Source organism: Petaurus breviceps, unplaced genomic scaffold, assembly GCF_028583685.1.
Source record: "Petaurus breviceps papuanus isolate PSGF00001 unplaced genomic scaffold, PetGlider_PUasm1.0 185, whole genome shotgun sequence".
Classification (NCBI taxonomy): Eukaryota; Metazoa; Chordata; class Mammalia; order Diprotodontia; family Petauridae; genus Petaurus; species Petaurus breviceps.
The window spans coordinates 41,566,571-41,591,594 of NW_027185797.1; the positions used below are offsets into that span (position 1 = coordinate 41,566,571).

At 39.6% G+C, this 25,024-nt stretch overlaps 1 pseudogene; it reads left to right on the plus strand.

Moving 5' to 3' along the window:
- The first annotated feature begins 19,018 nt into the window (after window positions 1-19,018).
- Window positions 19,019-20,433, plus strand: LOC138161971 (myb/SANT-like DNA-binding domain-containing protein 7; annotated as a pseudogene).
- The last annotated feature ends 4,591 nt before the right edge of the window (window positions 20,434-25,024 follow it).

The following is a 25,024-nucleotide window of genomic DNA, read 5'->3' on the forward strand; positions in this document are numbered from 1 at the left end:
TCTTTTGATCAAAGGTGAGTCAAAGGCACAGCCTGTAGACCAAGGAAGGTATGAAAAAATCTCACTCTTGCTTAAGCAATGAGAAGGGAAGTTCTAGCAACTTTTCCTTTGTTGACCAGGGAGATGCACTGATCTCTGCATCTGAAGTAGGCCCCACAGACTTTGGACGGCATAATTTTGTTTACCAAGGTGGTGGGGCATTTGTAGGCCAAAGTCAACCCTAGTAAAGCCCCTAATAACATAAGGCCAATCATAGCCCACCAGGATGAACCCAGATTCTGTAATTACACCAGGCTGGGTCAAGGTTTCCTACAGGGGTTCCAGAGGAATGATTTGATGAATAGCAGAAAGCAGCAGGAGGGGCTGTGGAGGCGCAGTTTGCCTTTAAAAAGACATGGCTTCGAGTGCTATTCAAATCTAGGTGGACTGGGGTTTTCCCCAGCCATTTCTGGAAGTAGGGAGCACTGAGGAGAAGGTGGAATTCTTTGCCAGACCGAGTCTGGTCCACCTTTTGAAGCATAAGCAGCCCTTCAGGGTCTCCTATTTCAGAGAATCTTGGGTCCTCCGTGGGATGGGCCTGGGCTATTAACTCAATAGACCCCCCCCCCCCAGTCAGAGGCAGAGATAGGCTGTACTGAAGTGCCACCTAGGGGATCGATGCACAGCCAGCATTTGGACAGGTTAAATTGCCTGACTGCCTCCTGAGCCAGCTTCCCCATGGGGTGAGTGGGGAGATGGGAGATGATGATCATCCCCAGAGATGGGCAGTCACTGCAAGGCAATTGCCAACAAGCAGAAGGGGGATCAAGGTAAAGAGAGTGAGAAGCTTAATGGGACCACAGAGCAACTAAGTAAAAGTAAGCTGACGCTGCCAAAGATAGAGGTAACCAATGTGGTTATGTGAGGGGCTCAGGGATGGAGGGAGCCGTTCTTCACGCAGGCCTGGTCCAGACTCTTGAGAAAGCTGTCTGCATCTGATGTTGTCTTTTTCAGACCCCTTTCAAACCACAGGGCAAGGTCTCCTATTGACTCAAATGCCCGCTTGGGAGCAGGGGCAATCTGTAGATGTGATGGATGGATCCAGGAGTCTGCATCCACAAGCTGGCAGCTATGGGAAGAGTCAGATAGATGGGATAGGGGCTCTCAGAAGGCATATGAGCCGATAATTGTGAGAAAACAGTATAACATAGGTCCTTGATTCAAGGAACATAGATGGTTCAGTTTCCCAGACACACAGGGCTAGATTCAAACCATACAATAAAGTTTTTCTCACAATTCACAAAATTGCATATTACATTAAGTCAGGTACAGATTAAACTACTTAGAGGGCTCACAATAGGCTAGTTTTGAGAAGGGAGATTTACATGTCATGAAGATAACCAAGAAAACTTAAATAGGAATCATATAAATCAATGCAATCATTATTACCAATGTTAACTAACATTTAGCTCCTTCTATCCCAGTAACCTGTTCCCAATGCCCATTTAAGCAGCACTTTTTGAAACCTAGATGTCTCATGTAGTTATCTGGTCCCTAGGTATCCTTTCTTGGACAATAGGTTTTATTCTTAGGCAGTTTAAAAAGGGAATTCTGCTTCTCTGGTTCCTAGAAGTTCCCAGATAATTCTTACTTAGTATAAATTAGTACAATCTTTTAAATTTGGGTCTCCATGTTTGAAACTTCAGAGAATTTCAGTGTATACATTATCTGCTGTTTCTGTCCTTATCGAAATCCTGTACCTGTTATAAGAATCTTTTAAAATGTGAAGTCCAACCATAAAATGAGCTCTTCTACCTTTTAAAATTATTAGACATATACTTTAATAAGGGAAAAATAGTTTCACTTCCACTATCCAATATAATTTTCATGTAAAAATATGAATTTGATATCTTATTACCACAACATGCTTAAAACTTGAATTTCCATGATGGATATATTTTGGGAGCCAATCATATATATCTGTATATAATTGTTAGAGGAATCAGGCTAATCCTGTTGCTTTTCTCAAAATTTGCTATCTTATTTAATTAGACATCTTTGTCTTATTACTTTGTCTAATCATTTCCTCCTTTGGAGTATGTTATTGCTTTTTTTTATAATTTGACCATGAATATAAGTTAAAATTGTAAGCTATTCCTCCTTGTATCCTATTAGAGTGACTCAGAGATGTTCCAGTCTCCATTTTTTAAAATAGATTTAATTTTGTACTTACAGAACTTCTTGATCATAGAAATTTGATAAAAGAGGAAAAAGAGGGACAGTGTCATATCATAACAGAAGGAAAAAACTTCCTTAGCTCTGTTTGATTCCAGGCATGTTATATCTGACAAGCCAATCATGTAGTCACTAGATGTTAAAGGCAGGGCTCAGGATTAATCAAGTAAAGAATGTTACTTTTCAGAAAGGAAACAGCACAATGGGAAAATAGAGTCAGGAAGATCCTACCTAGGCTATGTTCAAAGTTATCCTCAAAACTCTTCTCAGGAACAAACACCCCCCTTTAGCAGTTCTCAGCCCACAATACATGCCATTGTATCATTGGCTTCATGACAATTCAGACAACCATCCCTGTAATCAAAGCTCAAAACAATAGTAAATTACAGTCCCATAAAGTCTTGAATAGCAAGTTCCAATAATCAGAGTTTCAGGTTAGTTTAGCCCTCAAAGAACACACATCCCAGATAATAAGTATTTAATCTCACATTGGTAATAGTAAGAGATTGATCACAGAAAAATAATTCTATTCTCAGAATTCCTTTAAACAACAAGAACGTCTTAAGGTGAGTCTTAAGCAGTTTGCATAAATTTTTGCACATGTTCTAATTCCAGATTTAAAATAACATTAGATTTTCCATTAAGATAACACAAAAGAACCCATAAGTTACTGCTCTTCACTAACATAACTGTCTGTACTGGAATTCCATTCCTTAAACAAAACAAGAGGCTCCTAACTTTAACCTCACACGTGGATGCATTTATGTCCTTGTTCCCAAGCTTGTTTATTCTTCTCTAATTATATTCACTTGGGAAGAATGACATATTCCAGGATTTGAATCTTATACATATGATGAGGTCAAACACTAATTTAACTCTTTCTTAGGCCATGCAATAATTACAAATTCAGATCAAAACAGCAAGGTCTCTTCTGCTTTACAATTCATTACATTAATTTAGCAATACATTTTCTTGCAAATGAAAAATTTGTGGGCCTTCTAAAAATCACACAAGAGATTTTTTTTTCTCAAAAAATTTCTTCTAAAAGTATCTCCCTTGGGGCAGCTAGGTGGCACAGTGAATGGAGCACCCGTCCTGGAGTCAGAAGGACCTGAGTTCAAATCCCACCCCGGACACTTAACACTTACTGTGTGACCTTGGGCAAATCACTTAACCCCAATTGCCCTGCCTTCCCCTCTCCAAAAAGACAAAAACAAAACAAAAAATAAAAGTATCTTCCCTTCTTTTAAAATAGTTTAAAATTTATCCTGATGTTAAAAGGAATAATCGCTAAACTTTTATGAAGGAAAATTAGTTGGAAACTTTTAAAATGATAGATATCTCTCTCTTCCACCTTAGAGCAAAAATAAACCTTTAAAAGTGAAATTCATTAAAACTAAGTTGGTATAAAATATCCTTAAGCAAAATAAATTTCCCAAGTATCATAACAAGCCAAATTCCTCTTTATTACAGAATTCTTAGATATCACAAAGTTCTTTAGTTAAAAATATGTTATAATGGAGAGGAAATTCAGTTTTTATAAGCCAAGAAGAACATATCCAATTAAATTAGTCTTATCACTTTTACCAGGTCTTGAAAATTTTACTCAGTATCTTGTCTTCCCTTTTTCCTTAAATATATAACTAGAATTTTTTCTAATTCTACATTTTGGAATCTCACATAGAGAGTGAATGCAGTCATCCAAAAACCTCCAAATTAACACACACACACACACACACACACACACACACACATATCCTTAGATGAAGTAGGCTTGAAAATCACACCCCTATTTTTTTCCCCAAGGATTCTCATTTATTCAGTACAAATTCCATAACCCAGAAAACTTTTGCACAAAGTTGATAAGATTTTTAGATGAAACTTCCTCTTAAATACAGAAAAAACCTGGAAGTTTATCCTAACCCATTCATTCTCTCCTATTTTTTTTTAACAATTTTTTTTTTGCCTTTTGGGGGGGAATTGGGGGTAAAAAAACTTGCCAAAGGTTACATGGCTAGTTTTTGTGTGTGTGGGGGGGGGGGTGAGTGTTAAGTGTCTGAGGCCGGAACCAAACTCGGGTCTTCCTGACTCCTGGGCTGATACTTTACTCACTGTGCCACCTAGCCGCCCCTTTTTAACAATTCTTAATCTAATATCTAGATCATAAGAGAAATTGAGTTGGTTTTTTTCAACAACATAGCTGATACAATTATTTTACCAAATTACACAATTTAGGAATATAACAATACCCTAAACATTATTATGAATTTAAAACTTGAAACAACCCGTTATCAATTTAGGTGAACATATTTCTAAATCACATTGCACATCTCACCCTACATATTTTCATAATGGTGAAGATTTCAATGAAAAATCTTCTATCATAGTAAATATCAGTATTATTATTACCTGCTTATACCTCATTAGCTATTGAACAATTTTCAAATTATCTAATTTCTCTATCACATTCTTTTCAAGGTCCAAAGTCATATGCAACAAAATCCAGATTAAAAATTGCTTTAACACCATTTCTACCTCACAATGGTCTCTCAGATTTTATAGTCTAAGAGAATTTTAGAAATACAACACAATTTAGAAATGCAGTAATAACACAAATAATAAACTTCATATGAGATCAATTGCATTTCCAAATTATCACATATAGAAATTACTGACCTTATTACTTTTGGTATTTTAAAACTACTTCAAAGTTATCAGGTCACTTGCCCAGGGTCACAAGGTGGGTGAAGACTGGGATTGCATCCCAGATCTCCTTATGCATAGTCCCTGCCCTCACTTGCAGACCTTCCTGGTTTCCCTCCTTCTTTGGGCCCTGGTTTACAACTTGGTAAATGCCAAGTCCTGGATTTGGGGGTGGGAGGGGGGCAGATAGCAAATCGAGCTGTGAAGACAGAGACCCTGGGCAATGCTGGATACGGGCATAATGAGGAGTGGAGGAGTAGGGAGCCTGCAGACCCCAGATCCCTCTCTTGTTCCGCTCTGGGCATGTAGGGGAGACTTAATTGTGGGGGTAAGAGGAAGACAGAAATAAAACTACTGCCTTGGGTTTTCAGATTTGGCCTGCTTGCCTTGTGTCACCTTTGTTGCCAATGATGGGGAGGAACTGGAGCCATGCCACTGGTGGGGAAGGATTTCCTTTCTTACCTGAACCCAATCCATCAACCCTCACCCTGACTGGGAGCCTGGTGCAACATTAATCCATGCAAAATGAGGCTCTTGGGGAGGCTAGGTGGCCCAGTGAATAGAGCACTGGCCTTGGAGTCAGGAGGACCTGAGTTCAAATCTGATCTCAGATACTTAACACAAAACTAGCCATGTGATCTTGGGCAAGTCACTTAACCCCAATTGCCTTCCAAAAAAAAAATGAGGCTCTCCACTATTCCTGGCCCATCTCTAGCTTCCCCATTGCCTTCATAAAATGTAGTGTTGAGAACTGATGGAAATGTTCCAGTTGTGGTGAAATGCCCATGGCCTCATATACTAAGGCCCTGTATGTAACAAGTTTGGAAATTACTGAATTCTTCCTAAATACTTCCTTACACCCTTCTCAACATACTTAAACCATCTGATACAAAGGTATCCATACCACTATTTAGAGACAGGAGGGCCTCGGAAATCTCCATTTTTCCCCAAACCTTCTTATCTTAACATCAATTTACTGTCATTAAGTTGCAATATGCCACAACGGTTTAGCAGGACTCACATACATAAGGGATTCCCTTTAACCTTTCCCTTTACAATTTTTGAGCTCATCCTGGTAAGGCCAATTGTTAGAGATCCTTTTTACTCTTTTGTACACAGACTTTGCTGCTTCTCAGTAAGTCAAGTTTATTGTTTAGGAGCTTCATAATTAAAACAGGCTGGCTTTCCCAGGCAGTTTGACAACATCACCCAGTAGCAGGAGGACTGCTCTGAATGAGCAGAACCGGGCAAAATAAAGTTTTCACAGTTTTAGGTTTTAGCATTGAAACAGTAGCCCAAATAACCTAGTTAACAGTCTTACAATTTCAAACAATCTGAACTGAAACTTCCTTTTAAACAAAGACAGACTTGGAAGCTTATGATTTCCCAAATTACAATATTCCAAAACTTTAAGAGAAACTGCTTCTCATACAGCATAGAGAGTACAGCTGTTTATCAGTAACAATATCATAAACAATTATCATGTTCTCAGATTTGTACTTTGAAATAAAAACAAATGAATTATCAATCTGATGACCTTAAAATTCCAGTTTTGAAGTTAAACAGAAGTAAAATTTTCTTGATGCTACACAACCAATCAACTTATCACTAGAAATCAATTATATTCTGGAATCTCACATAGATGGTGATTGTGGTGATCCATAAACTTTCAAATTAACATAAATACATCCTTAGATGAAGCAAGCGTGAAAACTTCATCCATATATATATATATATATATTTTTTTTTTTGAGGTTTCTCATTTGCTCAAAAAGAATTCTACAAAAATGCCTTTCCAATTCACTGTGCAGGGAATCATTCATTTTATCATTACTAATGTGGAAACTAGAACTTTAAAGCACTGTCTATTTCCAGAATAGCCAAAAAGTTAAATGAACAATCAGCTATCACAGTAAGTATCAGCAGTATTATTACTACCTGTTTGTATCCCAAAGTAACAGCTTTAAATCATCGGATATTATAACAGAAAAAAAATCCAATTCAGATGAAATAAACATTTTAACATAGGGTTAGCAGAACATAGCTGGTTTTACACAACTTTTTCTCCATCTTTTAGTTTCAACAAAATTCAGATTGAAAGCTGCTTTTTGTCACTCAATTTTTACAGTATAAGAGGATTTTACAATTTAGATTGTACAATTTAGAGATACCATAGTAAAACAATGTCATTATGACATTAATTGCATTTCCAATTCATCCCATACCAAAATTATTGATAGAAAATTAGGCTTACCAAGTGCAGAGGCTTTTCTCCTCTCCCCACAATTGCAGAGCCTGTTGTGGACCCAGGAGTTTGAAGGGGGGGGTCATCTGCATTTTTAGAGGTAAGGGCTTCAGGATACTCAGGGCTGTTGCCAGTAGGACCCCTCTATATAGCTGCTATGCCTCCCCCCTCTTTTTCTCTTTTTTTTCTTTCAAGTGGTAACTCAAATTCCCTACTACTCTTCAGCACTCTCATTCTTTATCTGATCTGGTGAGAGAGGCTTTAACAAAAACTGCTCAAATGTTTTTAGCTGTTCTAACTTTTACTCCCATAAATTTCACTTATGTGTCCACTCTTTAGAACTTCTTTGAAAGTGAGAGCTTTGAATCTACCAGTCGAGTGAGTGGGACCCTGGTGTCCCCTTCTGTGCCGGAGAGCTCAAAGCTTCACCCCTGAGGTGTCTCTTTTACAGATCTATGTATTTCCCTAATTTGCCCCAGTTCCAAATACTATATATCTTTGGCATTGAATCAGGAGTGACACTCTTCAAAAATGACCAGAATGTATTCGGTTGCATTCTGATACACAAAGCTTTCCTCTTTTAGATGAGGCAGGAAATAGTTGAACGTTCGTCTGCCTGGCTCTTTGATCTGAGGGGATAAGATGCCCTCCCTTTCTTATCGCCTTCTCCTCACTCCACTTGGGCAGAGTGGAATGAAGAGGGAGAGATTTTTCAAACTTCTAAAAATCTTAAAACTTCTGTTCACACCTTGCAGTAGCAAGTAACTTAGACCTCTCTCAACTTCTTACCCATGATCCTTCCTTTGCTGCAGGCTTAAACTTTCTTGCTTTTCCCAATGTCTCCTCATCCTTCTTGATCAAAACCCCTTTAAAACCACACACACTTCATTTCTTTTCTCTTTTTTTTTAAGCAATCAGGGTTAAGTAACTTGCTCAAGGTTACACGGCCAGGTGTTTCTGGGTGGATGCTGAGTGTCTGAGCCCAGATTCGATCCCCCAGGTCATCCTGACACTGGGGCCGGTGCTCTTACTCGCTGTGCTACCTGGCTGCCCCTGTTAATTTTCTTTTGAATCTCCCTATCTGTACTCATAAAGGCGACTGCCCCCTTGTATGTTGTCAATGTGGCAATCTTATTTAAAGGAAAGATGGTAAATGGAATCCCTTACATATGTGAGACCTGATCATTTTTTATTGCTTATTGGAGCTCCATGAAAATAAAAATAACCCAAACAGGGGCTACAGGCCCAACAAGTCCCCCTTCCTTTTAGGCACGGAGCGCCAAATCTCATGAGTCCTGCAAGGCACGGGATTTTTTGGAGTCTGCATGAGAGGACAACAGACGAGGGGATAATTATAGTAATCAAAAGACCAATCAGTTACATATTATATTCACAAATATGTATTCACAAACCGCGGGAAAAGGACGCGGAGGTGGGGACATTGCCAGGCCTAGAGTGTTTGTTTCAAAAGACCTACGTACTTCACAATGCAAATCGCAAGGAGATACCATATAACCAGAGGAAGAAGCGGTGAAAGCAATATATATATAGCTGATGCAAAGGACTTAACTCTTTAAATGAACCCTAAATTTGTCGTGCCAAATTATCCCCCTAATTTTATCCAGGGAGGCCTCATTGATGTGGGAAATCAATTTCTCGAACTGTGCCAAATCCACTCCTATGGAGGTATTTCTAAAAATCCCTAACAAACTATCTTTAACTTTTTGCCAATCATAACCAGACCTATTCTATTTCACGGATATAACACAAATAGGATGACATCTATACTCACACTTCAACAAAACTCAGTTTCTGCGAGCTTGTCTTTCACAAATTCTAGTTTCCTCTAAAGCATCTAATTTTTTTCTGAAAGTCTCTACTTTAATAACTTATTACCTAAATACAAAGACACAGTGGTTGAAATTATCAATAATAGTAGACAAAATAATAGTACAAATCCCTATTAGATATACTTGAGCAAGAATACAATGAATGCAAACAATATTCCATACAGAGGAGTCATACGTAGACAGTTGTATCCATAGGTACATTGGAGAGGGAGAATAGAAGATACAGTTGCAATTAGTCCCATGAGTAAAAGTCCAGAAATTGCTTTTGTGCAGGTTCCCCCAAAGTCTAAAATCAAAAGAAGGTGGTTCTACAAACAGTATGACATCATAACCACTAATACATTGTTTAAGAGTACAGTTAAAGCAGTGTATATCCCAATAAAATATAGTATGGACTTATATCGTCTGTAAATGATTTACATTAGTAGAAGTAAGGAAGGCTTGATGGGGTCAAATATGTGTAGTCACAATTACAGTTATATATGAAACAAGTGATGCAACAAGGGTAGGTGTCTCGAAACATAAATCAGGATGGAACCAGTTCAGTTTGTATAGAAAGCAGAGTGATCACAGCAAGAAACACAAATCCTGGGGTAACAGGTTTTTCAGTTCTTTGGGTAGATATAAAAATGTTCGATATGCTTTTGGTTGCATTAGGAGACCTCTTCTTCTTTATTCCCATGTTCTGTCTTTGTGAGTTCTGCTGCTGCTGCTGCTGGAGCTTTCTCATCTTTGTGGGTGATTCGGAGTACACAGCCTGACGTTTCTTTTCTGGCACCCTCACTGGTCGTTCCCAGCTTCTGGAAAATATACAAGCACAGCCTCACCCCCGCAGTAATAAATTCCACATTACCTTCATTTTGGGGAGTATATACCTTTCACATTGTTTTACTGCCGGTGTATACTCATTTTTAGCAATGTTTTTATTTAGCTAATGTGTTTTGGGTGTATAAAGCAATAGCTAATACAGCTAATTGTTCCCCCCTTTTTTATTTTAGCAACTAGGTTGTAATATCTTTATTATAAGGGGTATACCTGTAATTAATATTATTTTTAAAATGATCACAGGAAGATTGAAATGTTTGTTAGTGGCAGGAACATTCTCAGCATTCAATTGTGTCAGAATGCCCATAGAAGCAGAAAACTATAACATACAGTTACATAGAGTATATGCATTTTGATGAAAATAAGAGTAAGCTAATGTAGTTCTATGAATATTTGGGGAAAAATTATTATTATTAGAATTAATATTAATATAATTAGAATTAATTAGCTTGCATTTCCAGGAAGCTGATAGACAAAAGAAGTTCCTGACTAGAACTTTACAACTGAATAGTAGACCTACATTCTTGTTACACAAAGCTTGTTTATCCTCTGATTATATTCACTTTGGAAGAAAGAGATATTTCCCAAATTAAATCTTTTACTTATAATAAGTTCAGACACTACTTTAACTCTTGCCTAGGCCATGGAATGACTATACATTGGAACCAAAATAGCAAAATCTGTTCTACTTTACTTTAACTTAGCTATAAGTTGTCTTGGAAATCCTAAAAGCAAAAACAAAACTTTTAAGAGTGAGATTCATTTAAACCAAATTGGTGTAACATAAGTAACATAGATTCTCAAGGTATTTCTTGACAAACTATTGCAGAATTCTTAAATATCACAAAGTTTTTAGTCAAAAAAAGGTAATTGAATCTTTATATTGGCAACAATTAAGAAGCTGATCAAAGTATTTATAAAAGCTATTAGTATTAGGATCCCTCTAAACAATGGAGATATTATAAAGTGAGCCTAAGTAGTTTGTATAAGTTACTGTATATGTTCTAATTCTTGAAAAAAAAAAACATTAGGTTTCCCAGTGAGCTAACACAAAAGAGTTCATATCTTTTACTGACTAATTATTCTGATCATATAAATTTTGCTATAGGAAGAAAAAATAAGATGTGAATTAAATATAATATTAAATGCTTTTTCTTTTAAGTAGCAATTTTTCACCAATCACAACTCATATCCAATTATATGTTCATTTTATTCCTATTGAGCTGTAATGAACAATAAAGATTTACTAGGTTTTTCTTACAGAAGGAATTTCATTTAGTGTTTTTCTTTCTCAATTGTTAGACATCCTTTTAATATTTTGCAACTTTCTTAGCAAATTAGGTTCATTGTTTAGAACAACATAACTAAAACAAGTCCCTTTCTCAGGCTGAATAACCTTGCCTCTACAGATAGCTTCCATGGGCTTTTGGCAGTTTTACAACATAAGTAAGACTGATATGGATTCTAAGCAGGAGAGACTGGGGGGTTAATGCTTATTCCCCTGCATTGCTAACTCTCACACATGGAGGAGGAATGTTCTGAATGGGCAGAATTAATCTAAAATAAAGTTTTCACCCACTCTCCTCCTTTCTACATACATTAATCAATCAACAATTTTGTTTTTAGCATTAAAACAATAAAATAACTCAATTAATAATCTTACAAGTTCCAAATAACTGATAATCAAACTGTTTTAGTTGAAACTTCCTATCTAACTTCAGGTAGAAGTGTAAAATAATTGGTTTTCTATATGGCATATATAAACATTATAAGATGTAAGTGACATAACTTTTTAAACAAGTTCTTTATCTTTTAGTTCCAATAAAATTAAGATTTTAAAATGTGCTTATATAACACTATTTCTGGCTTAGAACGATCCCTCAATTTTTTTTAAAAGCAATCAGGGTTAAGTAACTTGCTCAAGGTTACATGGCCAGTTTTTCTGGGTGTGGTGCTAAGTATCTGAGCCCAGATTTGATCCCCAGGTCATCTTGACACTGGAGCTGGTGCTCTTCCTCACTGTGCTACCTGGCTGCCCCAGATCCCTCAATTTTTAAAATGAGAGAATTTTACTACAATTTTGGAAGACCATAATAACACAATGACATTGTGACATTGATTGTATTTACAAATCATCCCCTGCAAAAATTATTGATAGAAAACTGGGCTAATCAAGTGTAGAGATTTTTCTCTTCTTCTCATAGCTGCAGAGCCTAATTGTGTATTTAGGGGTTTTGAATGGAGAGGTTCATCTGCTTGCTTAAAGGTAGGGCTTCAATGCCCAGGGTTGTTGCTAGTGGGGTCCTTGATAAATTAGTATGCCTCCTCTCTTTTACCAGATTGGGGAGGGTAACTTAAATTCCTTAGTCTTCAGCACTCTCTTTTAGCCTAATCTGGGACGAGAGGCTTTAATAAATTTTTGTAAAATGTTTTGAGCTGACAAAACTTGTACTCCAGTTTTTTTAAAGAAAGGAAACACTTTTAAGAAGAGATGTTTTGAAAGTTCTTGTGTGTTATACTTTTGAAGGTTTAGTAAATTTCAAATTAATGCAGTAAGTTGTAAAGCTGTTTCAATCTAAATTTGTAGTTATTCCATTATCTAAGCAAAAGTTAACATTTGTAACCGAATGTATATGTAAAAGATTCAATTTCTGAAGTATCTATTTTTTTCCATAGTGAATATAATCAAAGGATAAACAAGTTTTGTGAAACAAGGATATATGTCTACTATTCAGTTGTGAGGTTCAAGTCAGAAACTTCTTTAGTTTAAGGCAGTGCAGTTATGTTAGTAAAAGAATAATAACTTATGAGGTATCTTGTCTATGGGAAAATGAAAAGGACAGTGAAATAGTCTGAGTAATGGGTTATACTAGCCCATACTCACCCTACTTCTGGTTAATTTCCTCCTACTTCTTTTTGGCCCTTGTTTGTTTAACCTCTTTGCCAGATTTGTTTCTTCTAGGCTTAGCACCCTTTACTTGCAGATGACATCTCAGGATGAGTACCAACCACTGTCTGAAACCATGACCCATCACCCCTGGACCTGGTATCTACCAAGTTCTGGACACTGACTACAGACCCAGCCCCTTGAATGGTGAGACCCTATGAAACATAGACAGCTCTACGCCCCTTCCCAGTAAGAAGCAGTTCGGAAAGCTGTGGTCTTCGTCCCTTGTACCCAAATGATTTTAGATCCTATCTGTTTAAGGGGGAATGATGGGGTGCTGGGGTGCTTGTGCTTGAACAACAGTTTGTAAAATCACCTTAGTTTGCAAAATCACATTTCTCCCTAGCTTAAGGGCAGCATGCCCTAACAAAATACCTATCTCTTTCCCTGTTACAGTGGTCAGTTGGACCTATAGAATTTCGTACATATTTGTGTAAGCTCTAATGACCAGATTGATTTGATTTGTGTAGGCCTACTTGCTCCTTATGCAGATTGTTTGAAGAATATTTGTTTTCTCCACTGGCAGGGTGATCCATAGGACACAGTGGATGATGTGATTATTTGAGGAATATTTGTTTTCTACACTGGCAGGATGATGATTTCTACTTTTCCCCTGACACATTGGATGATGTGATTGTTTCCTGGGTACCCAAACTTTTACTTTTTTCTTACACCTCTTTGTCTCTAAGCCCTATGATTGGACTTCTAGATCAATCAATACAGCTTCAGCAACTATTGGAGAAAAATCAACGAACGCTCAATGAACATCAAATATAAACCCATATAGTTGCTATTTAATCACTTCAGATACTAATCACCACTAGCATGATCTATTATTTAGCATGTTGTTAATTCTTTTATTTTTGTGTAACATCTATATATACTTTAGGGTAAGGAAAATATACCAATCCATGACCCCACTTGCAGGGACGGCCCATGCTTTGTATAATCCAAAGCCCAAATGTAGGGGCAAGGTAAGCCCCTCTGTGAGGAATAAGATTATACAAACCAAGGCCCCAACTCAATATGACCTTTCTATTACCCTGAGCTGTTTGGGAACAGGGATCCTGAGAATTTGAGGGCTGCTCCTCTCCTGGGATCCTGGCCAGGGTCCTTGAGAGGAGATATGATAACTGCCCAACTCCTGGAACTAGCCACTCCAAGGAAACATCGCTCTTTGGGGGGGGGGTGCCTTGGAGGGATTGGCCTCTGTCCCAGGCCCCTCACACCAGATATGATGCTTGTTAAATCACCTGGCAGTATGCCTTCTTTGTTCTCAGCACTACTTAAACTGTAAGATTCAGACCCCAAATTGGAATCTCACCCATGGAGGAGACGTCCTGCCTGGGACCCTCCCATGCGGGACCTTGACGGCTGTACCAGGATTCCCCAGCTTGTGTGGTCAGGTGTTGGTACTTCCCTGCAATGGTGATACTTGTAAATATATATATCCACTATTAATCATGGTTGCTCTTACTTTGCTATCTTTAAGCCTCTTACTCCATTATCTCCAATTTCCATTTCACTTGTCTATATATACATATATTTGGAATAAATATTCTAAAGAAATTGCTTTGGCTCTTTCTTAAAGTGTCAAGCATTCCATTTATTCGAATCCTGAACCTCCTTAATTGGACAGCAAGGTGTCTTGAACCACTTGCAATCCCTGTAGGAACTTAATTAAGGAAGAATTAGTAGCCTCATCTTATAACTCTTCTCCAATCATTGGGAAAATGGGTAGAGGCCATCCATACATAATTTCAAAGGGAGAAAGCCTAATTCGGCTGGGGGTGCACCTGATTCTGAGTAGGGCCAGGAGAAGAAGTGTGACCCAGGTTTTCTAATTTGGCAAGGAACTCCTTCAAGGTCCGGTTGATCCACCCCACTTGGCCTGAGCTCTAGGGTCAGAAGGCACAAAAGCTGGCCCAATATCAGAGCCCAACCCAATCAGAAGGCAAAACCAGGGAAGGAGTTTGTTCAGAATTTTCTTAACTACCACTAGCACCTTGTGACAGTACTTAACAGAATATTATCTAGTTGGAGAATGAAATACCCATCTCTCAGGAGTAAGCTCATTTTTCTGGCTCCCAAATGAATTGCTTTGATGGAGATGCTTGACCCACTCCCTCCCCACTTCTTTTTTTTTTTTTTTGTCAAAGGAATAATCGGAGTGTGAACAGGTTGGGTGGAAGGAGGTGCTGGGAAAAGGGCCAGATAGGGGAGGGAGGTTTGAATATTTGGGGCTGGGGGCAGATTCCATTATTCCCCCCTCAAGGAGTTGGGACCCAAAGTCATTTGGGAGAATGGGTGGAAGTCTCAGCTTCCATAGCTTCTTCAAGGCTAAAAAGGGAAATAGAGCTGTCCCTGTCTCAGTGGATCCCGAGAGACCCATAGATCACATTCAGGGGATGATGGGTGAGTATTGACTGGTATTCACTGCTTGCTGCCAACTGTAGGTGAATTGGCCTGTAATCTGAGAGACACAAATCTAACAGGGAAGTTCAATATACAGGGTCCAAGATGTAAGGAGAAAGACAGATTTATCTAGAAATAGGCAGTTGACTAGCCTAAGTACCTTTTTACTAAAGAATTTAGGCTGTAGAAAGGAATATAATTTTAGGCTGAATAGCTCAGATCTAACACACACACCTTAGTAGCTCAGATGTATCCCAGCCTTAGTATATTGGATAATGATTAACTTGTGTTTGAACCTTTGTTTCACAAGCTTTCTTTTCCTTTGACTAACTGTCCCCATGTCATTCAGAAAAATGTTCTATTCCAGGGATTTAACCTTTCACTTGACTATGCAGGCAGGCAGATGACAAGCCCATTATTAATTTACCCAGTTGTTTGGGATATGGAATGACTACACAATCAGATTTCATCTTTATGGCAGAGTTTGGTGATCAATGGAAAGTTGGGTATAATGCATGTGCGTGAAATCTTTCTGTTTTCAGACAAATTATTGACTAAACTGGTGTTCTTCTACAGTCGTGTGAAAGATAAAAACATTCTTCCTGAATGTTATAGGAATGATTACGTACATAAATTCATCAGTTTGCAAGGTTAGCCATTAACTTTTTTTTTTAATTTAAGCTAGGATTCCAGTGCAGAATGGTTATGTTAGTAAAGAATAATAACTTATGAGCTATCTTGTCTTATGGCTAAAATATAAAGGAAAACTGAATAATGGGATCAGATATTTGGGAAGATAAAGGTTCAATTAGAAATATAGAAGGCAGATAAGAAGGTCTGGGGACAAATGAGGGTTATCCAAGCCCCTCCTATCTCTAGATAGTTATTCTGGACACCTTTGTGTGTCAGTTTCAGACAGTATAAGTATGTGGGGAGAGTGTGAGGACATATTTTAGGAAGACAAGTGTTCATTAATAGATCAATCAAATTTGAGAAGGAAGAGAAATAAGGATACAAATGCAATGTTGAATCAATATCCCATGGACCAAGGTTGGGATTTAAAGTTACTGTAATAAGGGTGTACCTGTGTGAAATGGGGTCCTTGTGTATTTCAAAGTGATGTAACAGAAATTGGGCATTAATACAATTGACTGAGTTAATTACTGGGACTAAATCAGAGACATCTTCAGTTTGGGGGAAAGAATTTCAGTGTAAATTCAGATCAAGTATGGTCAGAGAAAGATAAGGAAACTTGGGAAGCAGATGTAAACCTGTTAGAGCAATAACTTGTGATCTCAATGGGAGTATGAGTGTAGGAATGAATGCAAGTTGTTTAAGGCTCACTTTAAAGATGTTCCTTGACCAATGTGACGTTATAGTCATATCTGAAGCTAATTTTTGGAGCTTGTTATTTAAAGATTCAAGGGGACTGTTAACTGACTGTTTTCCTGAGTCTAATTCCAGATGTGAATATCAAGAAAGGCTAAAGGCTGTTTGAGTCACTAATTCATGATGACAGAGAAGATGCCTCTATGAATTATAGAGGGTGATCTCATGGGGAGGTTGAGAGAATGGCTTTTCTGCATGTGTTGAGGTAGACTTCTCTAGATTTAATTTCCTCGTTGACATCTGGCAAAGAGGCCTGGCTCAATGATGCAGTTTTCAGTTTGATATGCCTTCTGCCTGGAATTGACATGAATTTGGGGAAATGTTATTCCCTTGCTTTAGTTATGTCCCTACTCTCTTAATGACAAATTTCTATAATCAAAAGTTTTGTAAGGATAGTACCAAATCTATTAAACAATTGATTTTGGTATGTCTTGGATTACTATAAGATTGAGCTATTAGGCTTAGGATTTTAGCCCAAACAACAACTAGTTATTTAGACTTGGTATCTACTATTAGTATATATATTCCTGTATAAGTCAGGGTCTTTTAATTCTTTGTAATAGTATGGTGGCAACTAGGTTAAGGGCTTGTGAGGATATTATTCTGTTACCTAGTTAATACCATACTTACCTCAGCTTTGTTATAATTAGTTGATGTTAAAAGACGAATGTCAGATAGTTAACATAAAAACTAACCATGTGACCTTGGGCAAGCCACTTAACCCCAATTGCCCTCCAAAAAAAAAGGTAAAAAAAGAAGGAGAAAACTGGTTTATGGCGTGTTTCATAAATGCTTTAGAAAAGCATAATATGACCAGCAGTTAAGACTGTCTTATTGCTTGAAAAAGTGATTACTTAATGTAAATGCCTAGTGAAATCTCATCTTCCTGGTGCAGGAATTAATAATGGACTAATATAAAGTATAAGAAACTAGGTTCTAATGTGAATTTCTTGAACATGACAATTGGCCAAGGTTCTGATTTTGATTTAGTAAGAATGATAAGGGTATAAGGTGTAGGAGTGGCGATTTAAAATTGTTCCAAGGTCACTGTTGTAAGAGAGTGGACATAAAAAGGCAGCAGACAAAGAGGCTAAGATGCACTGCTGGGGATGGCCGGAAGAAGCATAGGAACCCTAGGAAGCAGAGAACTTCTGTCAGATGATGTCTCCCCACACAGCTGTGCAAGAAGACTCTTTTGGACTTGGAAGGGACGATTGATTGCTTGTTATATTTTCTTTTGGGTCTCTCTATCTATACTCATAAAGGGGACTGCCCCCTTGTCGTTTGTTTTATTTTTACATTAATATTTACATACTAAACAGGTTCATAAGGCTTCAGACAGTAACAGAGATTTCATGAACCAAACTGCCCCAGAATTTTAGACCCGTCAGCTGATCAGGCCGCTTAAACAAGAGAGGCAGTCATTCAGCACAGATTAGTGCTACACTATTTGCTAGCAGAGGAAGCTGAACCTGTCAAACTGTTACATAAGGATAATTGATAATGGGAAAGTGGTAAAAGAAATAACCAAGCGTGTGGTTACCTCAGTGCTTGATGGGGCTGCTCTGAGACCAGTAGCGGCTGCCGTTGTGAGAGCCCGTGCCACCGCAGCCTCATGGCAGCCATCAGAGTCCACCTGGGCTGCACATCTGCTTGTGTGGCCGTCTATAAGGATGGCAGGGCACACGTGGTTGCTAATGATGCAGGTGAGAGTCACACCAGCTGTGGTTGCTTAGTCAGAAAATGAAGAGGTTGTTGGTTTGGCAGCAAAACAAAGTAGAATAAGAAATATTTCAAATACAGTTATGAAAGTGAAGCAGATCCTTGGCAGAAGAATCTTTACAAGGGCGGCTAGGTAGCACAGTAAGTAAGAGCGCCGGCCCCAGAGTCGGGAGGACCCGGGATCGGTTCTGGCCTCAGATACTTAACACCCACAAAAAATAACTGGCCATGTAACCTTGGGCAAGTTACTTAACCCCAATTGTTTAAAAAAAAAAAAGAAGAAGAATCTTTACAGACATAGTTATGGTCACCAAGTCTTGGCCTTGGAAGCAACCCAACCTTCTGTGGAGGAGTCAGCCCTCAAGTTGCCAACCCCACAGAGTGCTTTATTGGCCTCCCAACATCCATGCCAGGCTTCCTCCCAAAGCCAGGCTTACTCAGCCTTGGCCCCATGCCTATCAATGAACCACTCACAAGCAGCACCATCTAACTTGATGCCAAAGTCTTCCTTACACCCTCCCTGTAACTCATGCCCATCTGGCCTTCTAGCCAGACACGCGGTCCTTGGACCTGGTTCCACAGCCATTAGTCCCAAGAAAGAGGAAGCACCTGGCTCCAGGAAACATGCTGAGACCACACAGAGCTTCCCCCGAGTCTTCATTGCTGCAACTTGATGCCCAGGAGCCTTCAACAGTTTCCCATGCCACAATGGCCACTATCAATAGCAGTGCAGGCATGTGCTGATCCAGACAGGAGACACATACTCTTCTGGCCATACTGGGTGAGGCAGAGTATCTTCAGTGCCTCCAGACTGTTCACCATAACGCAGATGTCTATCAGGCTGTGTCAAAAAGAATGCATCAGGAAGGCTTCCGACACACAGAACGTCAGTGCCACTCCAAGTTTAAAGTTTTGAAGGCTTTATATTTAAAGGCTTATGTTGGCCATGCCACCAGTATGGGTGACCCTCCACACTGCCCATTTTATGATACACTGGATCAGCTTCTCCGAAATCAGGTAGTGACTGTCCCAGATAATTTAATGGAGGATGCTGTCTGGACCAAGCAATGTGATCAGAACTTAGTAGCCTCTGACCTCCCAGGAGAAGAGGGAAACAGCAACTTGAAGGCAAAGAGGAATCAGGCAGCAGACCATCAGACTCTCTTGAGAGCAGCTAAGGAATCAGATGAGAATTGTCACCTAAGTGTGAGAATCGGTAACCAGCTGCCTGAGACCGGTGACCTGATGATTCCTGGGATGAAGCCTCAGGTGCAGGCTGCTCTCAAGCGATCCCCAGCTACAGCAGCTCCCACAGCCTTCACAGAGGTAGAGTGGCTCCCTGTCATAGCAGCACTGTGACCAGAGTGGGTGTGTCCCATGAGCCAGGGCCCTGCACCAGCACCAGCCGCAACACCCTTGGTATAGCCTCCACACAACAGCCCCAAGCCTCTTCCTCTAGAATCCATCTTGTTTCTGGTGGGGATGGGACTTTCACCAAACAGCCACCTCCAAGGTAGAAGGCGTTCAGTGGCCAGGACCATTGCTGCTGAGTTGGCAGAAAACAGGAGACTGGCACGAGAACTTTCCAAGCGTGAGGAAGAAAAACTGGACAAGCTGATTGCTATTGGTGAGGAGGCCAGTGCCCAGCAAGACAGGGCCAATGAACTCTGCAGGGATGCTGTCATTGCAGTCAGACGTTTGGCTACAGCAGTAGAAGAAGCGACTGGTGCTTTTCAGCTACGACTGGAAAAATTGCTTCAGAAGTTAATTTTGAGCACCAAAAGTTAGGGGCCTGTTTTAAGAAAGTTATTCCCTAAACTAGTAGTAGTAACATCTGTTTTCTAATGGCTGCCCTCAATGTCCCCTGACATCTTTTCTTGTGCAACTGGCCCTCAGAAAAAGGGAAGATGAACCATATATTTGTAGAGCGACAGGAATGCATACACAGGCCAGTTCCTTTCCTGGAAGCCCATTACTAGTTAATGGAGGACTGTCCAGAAATATGTGGGCCAGCATGATATTTAGAAAAAGTCTGGGGCTGGAAGTCAGGAAGTCTCTAGTCCTGCTTCTGCCCCTGACTTCCTGTGTGTCCCCAAGTTCTTAGGCAATTTAGATCATCTCCCTGTGCATCAATATCCTGATATGTACAAAGGGGAATAATAATACCTACCTCACAGGGTTGTTGTGAGGCTCAAACGGATAGTAGATGTGAAAGCATTTAGAAAAGTATACTGTGTAAATGTAAGGTATTATTCATAAATGTGACCTTGGCTGGGGTGTGAGGCACATTAGATTGCCAGGTATAAAAATGTAGTTAACAGCAACCTCATTCTTTGAGCCCTGCGCCCACCATTTGTTTTTTTTTTTTTTTTAATTCTACTTGACTGCTATATAGAGTGATACCTTGTTTGCTTTTTAGTCCCTCTATAATCATACAACTAATATGGCTGCAAACAATATGAATCCATTTTTCACTGCTATAACTACCACATTTTGACATGTAATACAAACTACAGCAACCAAATGAGCTCCTTCCCCACCTCTCCCCCCTCCTTTTTTTTTTTCATTCACCTAGTTCCTATTGCACCACTGAGGGGGGGAGTAAAATGAATGACTGACAGGGAACTGCTATAGTGTGATGTCATGTTTCCATATTGATGAATGATCTGTGGTGAAATGAAATATTGAATGTTATATAAAGTTTTAAATGTAAGTAAATACTTTGCATTTCATATTATGTAGTTCCTTTACTTTATGTGCATAAGTATATATTAGTAATTATCCTAATTTTGTTTGTGACCATCTGAGCTTTCTAGAAACAAATGACTTGGGTTGTGTAATAGTAATGAAATTTAAAGATCCCCCTGTATTGGCTTGGTTTTTGGTTTGATTGTGTTATTCCTCCGGCACCTTCATCAGTGATTCTTACTATCCAAGACACTAAAGACTCCCCCATTCTTTGGGTGAATCTACTCAATATATCAGTGATCTCCTGTTGAGTGAAATCCTCAATTATGTCCCTGGACTCTGTTTTGCCCCAGTGGTTCTCCTGTCTTCTTCTTCATATGGGGAGAGCTTCTACATTAGAAGACTCCTCATCTAACCTTGCTCCATTCTCCTCACACACATTCTCCTGGAAGCTGTCAGGGCAACTCTGCCCAGCCTGTACAAAAGCTGCATGCACATTCCTTCTGCTAGTTTATTGCTTCCTTTTAGCTACATGAACAGTAGCTTGTTCCTGGACCACATGAGTCCCTCTAGTTTGCTCTTCTGAATGCTGTGACACAGAAGAATCCTCAGGCAAACCAGCTGACTCCCTAACCATCCGAACTCTTTCCTCCAGCAGCTTATCCCTACTTTTACACATAAGGCGATAACTTGTTAGCAGGACCCAGACTTTCCTGCACACTCCTGCCAGTTCTTTGCCTGTTCTATGGGTATTCCTTGCAAACATCTTTCCAAATCTCCAGGTTCTCCCTCTTTTAGCCTTGGTTCCCAGTTTTCACAGGGCCCTGTGCTTTTGGCCCATTCTCTGGCTAAAGAGGAATAAGGCAAATCCTCCCATCCTGGAATAGCCATTTCTTCCTCTAAAGGCCCACTGCTTCCAAATAGAGGCCTGATATTTTGTGATCCCACCTTCGTCGCCAAATATATCAGCAATGCAATATTCACAATGCCTACAGCAATTAAAAATATGCTGATGTGGTTATTAATCGTTTAAAATATATCAGGCTTGCTATATAGGGGAATAAGCTAGAACATTTATTAAAACACCAAATGACTGAGACCGAAAACCAGAAAGTCAAAGCCATCAGAGTAGTTATGAAATTGGCACAGGTAGATAAAGTAGAAAGCACCCACATTCTCAAGCCTTTAAAACAGAACAGGCTACCTCAGGCAAAGGTCTTCCTCTCCCCACTCACAGCAACTACTCAGTGTCCAGGAAGCGTGCTCCCAGCAGCTCCGGCCCCTGGCAGTCCTCAGCAGGAGTCCTTAGCAGAAATTCTAGCTGGCTCAAAAAGGGGTTCGCGCCTCCACCTCCACCTCGGCACTACCACTACCACTTGCCGTAGGCATTGTGAATGTTGCATTGCTGTTATAGATTGTTAGTTTCCCTGCTCTGCTTCAAGCGGATTTCATTTTTCTAGGCTAGCAGCTTTTCTGTCTAGTGTGTGTTAGAGGGCATGCCTTGGAAAACTTCCCATCCAGGGAACCTGTTAAAAATCATACTTTCTCCAATGTTGGTTCACCTAGTTGAATGGCCAATAATGTATGAGAGCAAAGCATAATATCTTCTGCACCTTTTAGGAATGGAGTGGATGGAGACTGTCTGGAACAGATCACTGTTCTTTTGAAGCACAGAACCTAAAGCAAACCTTTTTGTCCTTGTTTTTAAATAATTTCTCTGTAATACTTAATAGACCCTGAATTTCTATTCAGTGTTCTTCATTTACAGGAGACCAAAAGATTGTAAAAACAAAACAAAAAAAAAAACAACAAAATATTTTGCAGTGAAAAAAAAAAAGAAATAACCAAGGACATTAGAAAACTAGCCCATATCCCCGTCTAAACTTGGACAGGTCCCTTTTGGCACATTCTGGATGGATTGGTTCACTAGATCTTGGTGGAAGCAATTGCTAGGAATCATGTTGCTAGCCTTGGATAGAGTAATATTGCTACCCTTATATTATTCAACAAATAACTCAAATAGTACAGGAATCTATCAATAAGATAGGGTAGATACATGTATCCAACAGTGGAGGGGCAAAAATTTTCACAGAAGAGATTCATGATTCTACTATTGATGAGGAATGTGAACTGATGTTGAAACAGTTTGAGGAAAGGGTAGCTTAAAGGGTGTGGAAACCAAATCTTTATTTAAAAGAAAATGGGGGAATTGTGAAAAATTCTAGTAGTTCAGTTTCCACAAATTCTATAGGAATAATGGATGCTGTACAGGACCTGCAGAAAGGTATAAATCAGGATGAGGGAGAAAGGGTAGAGTGACCTGTAATAGAAATGTAAATTTAAGATCTTTCCTGACCCTAGGCCATTTGATAGGCTTTAGTTCTCCTGGAGCCTGTGGCAAGGCTTGTTTTTCAGGAGATACTTTGTGATTGGGAAGTGGGGTCAAGAGGGTTGTTACATTCTCTGACCCTGGTGAAGGCTATATAATCCTTGATGTGAGGCTTTGTTTTGGGGCTCACCTTGAGAAGTGTTGTGTGATTTGACCAGATGAGACTCTGGGCAGCCATTGAGAGCCCCCCAGCTTTGAAAAACCCAGATGTTGATGCTTCCCTCTCTGGTAACTGACTAGGTATACATGTAATGGTTGGACAGTTGGAGACCTGTTGGCTGAAACATTTTCGTTTGCTTGTAACCTGTCTGTATACTCTGAAGTTCAGGGTGCTGACTTTTTCCCCTGAACTAGGTAAATGATATGTTTGATTGATTAAAGCAAGATTGTTAACCCATTTTGAGTTGCTTTCCTTTAGAAAAGCAGATCTAAGAACCTGTGTTGGCAGCCACCCTGGGGATGCTGGGGTGCTTGCTGCTACATGACCCTATCCAATCATATAGCTAGAAGAAATCTGTCAGTTTACCCTTGGAAGGGACCAGCTGGGGATCAAGGGATGGTCATCAGCTTTTCATTAACACACATGCTTAACTAGCCTTATACATAGTAACTGACATACCCTGCATACAAGGAAAGCCTCATTATCCTATCATGGGATGCATGAAGCTCATATTGGATGGAAAGGACACACTAAGGAGCACATATATGTACTGGGCAGGTCGGAAAGATTGTAACCCAGAAGAGCTGGGACCAATCCCAGTTCTGAAGGGAGGAACAAGGCAGGGAATTGGAATGGAAGCAGCACAAAAGGGCTTGCCTTTGTCTTTGTAGTCTCTGTAGTCTTTTGAGGAGGCTACCCATTTATTCAGGAGAGAATAAATGTAAAATAAAGATAATAAAAACCTTTCTGACTCTCCAACAAGTGTTGTTTATTCCTAGACTGAGCATGTTTATAACACCCTGGACAAATCATTTAGCCCTGTTTGCCTCAGTTTTCCTATCTGTAAAATGAGCTGGAGAAGGAAATGACAAACCACTCCAGTATCTTTGCCAAGAAAACCCCAAATGGAGTTACAGAGTCCAACATGTCTGAACAATAGCAACGACAACAAAAATGTTCCCAAAGACAAGGATGTAACAAAAATGTGAAATAGACTGTCTGCTGTGTTTAAATGATAAATGTGGTGATTTCTAAAAATCTGAGCCGCACTCTGTCACCTAGTCAAGTGACTAGCCAAGAGCCTATATTGTCTTTATACAGCATTTAGAACCTTTCAAAGCCCATAAGGTCACAACCCTATTCTGATCCTCCTTCACTTAAGAGCAGTAGGAAGGGGCGGCCAGGTAGCACAGCGAGTAAAGAGCACCGGCTCCAGTGTTGAGAAGACCTGGAGATCGAATCCTGGGCTCAGACACTTAGCACCCACCCAGAAACACCTGGCCGTGTAACCTTGAGCAAGTTACTTAACCCCAATTGCTTAGGGGCGGCCAGGTGGCTCAGCGAGTAGGAGCACCAGCTCCAGTGTTGGGATGACCTGGATCAAGTCCTGGGCTCAGGCGCTCAGCACCACACCCAGAAATAACTGGCCGTGTAACCTTGAGCAAGTTACTTAACCCCAATTGCTTTAAAAAAAAAA